The following is a 6,000-nucleotide window of genomic DNA, read 5'->3' on the forward strand; positions in this document are numbered from 1 at the left end:
GGAATCCAACAGCCAAAACCTGAAAGTGTATGGCCTGGTTGCATCTGGTGCGCCTCTGTAGACGAGAGGCCATTTGGGCACAACGCTCTCGGCAAGCGGTACCTACTTATCAGCCATACATCATCTTGTGTCAAAAAGTCTGCGCGATCACGAAAAAACCCTTTCTCTCCTTATTGCGCAGTTGGCAATATCCTCTAACAACGCCAATGCAGCCATATCTCCTAATGAAAACTAAGCCACTATTAGACTTTCTATAGGCTATAGATTGAGCGAAATGTTTTACACTTGTGAAATTAAAACGGAATACCTATTAGACGTGAATCTCATTCATGTGTGAATTGTTCTAATAGTTTAATTGATTTTATTGAGCAAAACATTAGCCCTAATGGTGACGGTGGTGCTGACGATGATGATGATGATGAAACTGCGTGTCGGCGCTTTGATTTCTAAATTCCTGCGGTACTCCAGTATTGCCACAAGGAAATGTACTTACACGAACTAAAACCAGACGTAGAGATACGTCCTTTTCTACGTCTAAGACGTTTTTTATAAATCTGTACTTAGACGTGGATTTGATCGCATGCACAGTCTAAGATCAATTCTGTGCGTAAGTACATTTTATAAATGAGGCCCATTGTAATACACCTGCCATGAAATATATTTGGCCCTAGCTACACAGGTATGCCAATGATTACAGAAATGCTTCAGAACGTTTCAAAGTCCTTTATTGTGTTTCAGATTTTTCCAAATTGGTGGTGTACATTTCAAGGGCATGGAAACACCATCCATTTAAGGTTATGTATGTATTTACTGTATGTGTCCTTCCCAGTCTTATCAGTGTATGAATAGAATCCGTTCACAAGAACCCTCAATGACTTTACAACACAGCAGCTGAACTGAGGGCAATGCAGTATAATTGAGTGCATCTGTTGGTACAGTGCTATTGGTGAAGGCAGCATACTTCTTCACTATGCACAGACTGCATGCTGCTGCTAACAGTGAGATTAATGTGGATAGTTAATCTCTCCTTGAGCCCTCATCCCTTGTTCATACAGAAGGACTGAGAGAGAAAAAGGGAACGAAAGACAGAGAGAGAAAGAGAGAGAAAGGGAGGGGGGTAAGGAAGGGAGGCAGAGGGCAAGGGTCATTGTCTTGTTGGTTCCTTTAAGCTGTCACTGGAGCAGCCTATTAAAAGGCCATCAGGCTATTAACCCCTGTGCCAGTTCTTGTTCCGTCGAGGACGCAAGGTTACGGAAACCTATTCCACGCAGAGTTTATGGACAGCGCTGGAGGGTGGTGCGGAGTAAGCCCTCTGCTCCTCATCGCCGCCAGACAAGCTTATCAGCCACCAAACACACACACACACACACACACACACACACACACACACACACACACACACACACACACAGCTGCCACTGAGAAATTGACTATCAGATCATACTGGTCAGCACGCCATATATCAGCGTGTAGATAAGCATGCAGATGTATGTAGGCATGCCTGCACACTGATGAACACGTTTCCACTGCACGAAAATGACAAGCTTCAGAATTCAAACCAATTCAGATGGGGTTAGTTCTCTTTTGTTGACCTACAGAGGAGAAGCAGGGTACAAACAGAACTTTGCACCGCTGTCCCTGGGAAGGAAATCTAGACATTAAATATTAAATATAAGTATTAATCCCCCTTAAAATGAGTGTGTTCACCAAGACCGTGTGCTGAATATGAATGCCTCAGCAGAAAATTTCAGATCTGCCTTGCATTCCATCCAGATAACTGACGGAGATCAACCTCCTGTTGTGGTGGCAAGAGGCCCTGTGCTATTATCGAAGAGAAACCATTTCCTCCATACCTTGTTTACCACTCCACGCCAAGTGGGCGCTGTAGCTAGGCAACCGAGTGCCCGCTCAAGCCATTTCATCTTGTATTCGAGAGGGAGCTTATGTGGACTTAAACTCCCAAGGAACTGTGGCAGTCTGCCACTGAGAAGAGAATTACCCAGGAAATCGCTGGCTTGTTTCTACACACGTACCCATTTTGAACAGGTTACGTTCTGGTTCAAGCATCACATTTTGAACCGGTCTGAGCATTTCAACCAAAACTTCCATTAAATTCAATTCGATTTTTTTTATATAGCAGCAAAACTATAAATTGTCTCAAGGCACTTTAAAAAAAAAAATTGGTTTGGAACCTGAAAAGTTGGTTCCCAGTTGGAACAAAAAGATAGCAGTTTTTTCCAGTGCAAACTGTGACTACATCAGTGGGCATGTCACTTTTTCACACACTATTCGGTACATAAGTAATTTTTTGGAGTATCTGTGTCTTTACTTTCCTTTTATCTTTCCGTCAACTTTCACTCCACCACATTTCCCAACTAAAATTTACGCAGATACCTTTTATTGTATTTATTATACATCCTCGTTACTTTATGGTGTTAGGACATTCTCTGCAGCCTATCAGATGTGTCTTTCAGACAATGCACATTCGCTAGTGTGTAAATAAATGTAATGTTCACATTCACATGACACTTATTTGTGAATCACAAAATACATTTGTGAATTGCTTGACATATATTTGTGAATTTGAAACTATGCTAACTAGCTATAACTTATTTACTACAAAATCAAATTGAAAGAAATTTGTTAACCAAATTATGTTGGAGCACTGAACAATATCTGTACTTTCACTCAATTGTGGCTTTCAGGAACTTTACCCACCACTGCCTGTTGGTTGAAAAGCTGTAAAAGAGGAAGGCAAGCTTTGCCACAAAGAGCATCTTGGACTCAATATGGGCCCTTGGCTCTGCATCTCTCCGTAGAGTGACTAAAGACATGTCAGAGAAAGACTTGTCAAATAGTGCTGATGTCCAGGTGTGGCTCACGGAAGAGTTAAGTAGTTGGCCTTCATAATGACTTGCCCGTGAGATTGGTTTTCTGCTCCCAAGAGACTATTCTATACGTTTGGATTGTTAACCTTGCCTACCATCAAAGCTTAAAGGTTGAAGATTCGGTAACACTTTCTATGAAGCCCAGCGTTATAAGGCCCTATAAGGACATTATAAGGGCCTTAATAATGACTTATAGCGATTGCTACAATGACTTATAGCTACTTTATAACTACGTATAATGTCTTCATGATGACTCATAATCAGCTTTATGATACATTATATCAGTTCATTATGAATGGTTATAATTAAAGACGGAATAATGCATTATAAATATGTGACTGTCGGGTAACACTTGCTATGAAGCCTGCCTTTATAAGGTCCTATAAGGACATTAATGATGACGTTTAAAAGTAGCTATAAGTCATTGTAGCACTCTTTATAACTATGTTTAGCATCTCCACAATGACTCATATCCACTGCTCTGAAACGTTATGTCAGTTAATTATAAATGGTTATAATCTAAGATAAAATGATGCATTATAAATATGTGATCATAGGTTTGTGTGGGTAATCATGAATCCTATGAAGCCTGCATATATGAAGCACTATAAGCACATTCATAATACCTTTAAAAACTAGTTAAGTCATTGTGGCACTCATTCTTACCTTCTCAGTCCTACGTCTTCTACCTTCTTGAGCGTGCTCTCAGGTCTGAAAGCTGTATTACCATCGATATTTGCTTGACTGGTTGATGAACAGATTTCACTGGTCCAAAAGCGTGCGGTGTCAAAGTTATGCTTTTATGTAGACAACTTTAATATTTCCTCATTTCTGCAACTATCAGTATTTATTGTGTAGGGACATTGGGTTTGGAGTAATAACAGCAACTCTGAAGTTCAAAAGTATTAGCCCGAAATCTTTACAATGTGTTTTTGTATAAAGTCTGAGCACCTCTAGAAAGTTTTAGATAAAAGGGTTTTCATCTGTATCCTGTTGTATTTACTGTCAGCACTATTAACAAGTTCATAATGCCTTATCTTCTCTTCTCTTCTCTTCTCTTATAATAATCTTATATCTGTTTAAAACAACATTACCCTTTTGTCACTTTACTTAAAGCTGACAAAGTACACTAATATAATCTTATATCTGTTCATAACAACACCACCCTTTTGTCACTTTACTTAAAGCTGACAAAGTCCACTTATAGGATCTTCTAAAAGTTTATAATATTCTATGTCTGTATAGCAGCCTAGTCACCATACTAATAACCATTAATGAATATGCATAATATATCACAAAGGTAGTTATGATGTGCCGTGAAGACCTATATACATAGTTATAATGAGTGCCACAATGACTTAACTAGTTTTTAAAGGTATTATGAATGTTCTTATAGTGCTTCATATATGCAGGCTTCATAGGATTCATGATTACCCACACAAACCTATGATCACATATTTATAATGCATCATTTTATCTTAGATTATAACCATTTATAATTAACTGACATAACGTTTCAGAGCAGTGGATATGAGTCATTGTGGAGATGCTAAACATAGTTGTAAAGAGTGCTACAATGACTTATAGCTACTTTTAAACGTCATCATTAATGTCCTTATAGGACCTTATAAAGGCAGGCTTCATAGCAAGTGTTACCCGACAGTCACATATTTATAATGCATTATTCCGTCTTTAATTATAACCATTCATAATTAACTGATATAATGTATCATAAAGGTGATTATGAGTCATCATGTAGACATTATACGTAGTTATATAGTAGCTATAAGTCATTGTAGTAATCGCTATAAGTCATTATTAAGGCCCTTATAATGTCCTTATAGGGCCTTATAACGCTGGGCTTCATAGAAAGTGTTACCGAAGATTCTTCTAAGGTTGTAGACTAGTTTGAAAACACTTATTATTATAGGAACCACATTGAATATTATTTAACAATTGAGTCCAGGGCAACCTTTCATTTAAAATATTTCATCACAGCCTTCAGGATTGTTTGTATGAAACGGATTTAAAGAGCAAACCCATGTTATGCAGTGGCAGATTAACCCCTTCAGTCTGTTGACTCAAATTTGAAATGTTGCAGTCACAATTACAAGTTAAATGTAGGCCTTTGATAAAAGAATCAGTAACCACTGTCCAAAACATTTACGTGGCCTACAACTAGCATACACGCCAGCCCAAATGCTATTTTTCCTCAACCTGCCCTTAATGACATCAGAAATAACCTGCCAATCAAAAAGAAAATCCAGAATATTTCACATAAAAATGGAATGTTTGATCTCATATTCCCAAAAGGTATCCTACTGGACTAAGCCAGAGCTAAAGGAGATAGTGTGTCAGGTGGATTATGGTAATGTCTCCAAATCAAATCTTTGCAGCAGCGGCGGGTAGCCACCCATCACAGGAGCTGACATTAGCCTGCGAATCTGCAGGGTTTCTAAATCAAAAGAACTCACGGACGTGTCTACCGCCACACACAAAAACTCTGACAGGTGAAGAATGATGATGGAAGAGGATCAGCGTCTCTGAGAAGCGACGAGGGAGTGGTTTAGATAGATACACATATTTGAAAGAGTAAAACAGCGGCGCATCAATATCAACATACCCGTCAGTCAGTTTTGTCGGCAGGGCCATTTTATAAACTGTGAAGTAGTACTGCCATCTGGTGGACAAAAGTAGACACAACTGTTGTACTGACACAATCGGGGGGTAAAACGCTGGGCAAATTATGTGTAATTGGTTCCCAGAAGTGATCTGACAGTATGCAAGTAATGTTATAAAACTTGAAACCGTTTTATTTCTCTCTTATTCATTCTCCCACTGGTATGCTGCTCTGCTCTGCTCCATCTTGTTTGGAACATCAACACATACAGTAGACTTTATGCCGTGTCATTATTTCCAACAACTGGCTGTCCAACTGAGTAAGACACTCAGTTCCATTACCTTTGAAACACCTAAAACATATAAATGGAACCCCATACAACATGCAACCAACTCCTTTTATAGAAACTCTGTCGGTTTTATTCTTTCCAAAACATTTTTTTAGAAACATCACAGATATAAAAACAGATTCCGTACTCAGGATTCACAGTAT

The sequence above is a fragment of the Sprattus sprattus genome (genome assembly GCF_963457725.1).
Source record: "Sprattus sprattus genome assembly, chromosome: 10".
Classification (NCBI taxonomy): domain Eukaryota; kingdom Metazoa; phylum Chordata; class Actinopteri; order Clupeiformes; family Clupeidae; genus Sprattus; species Sprattus sprattus.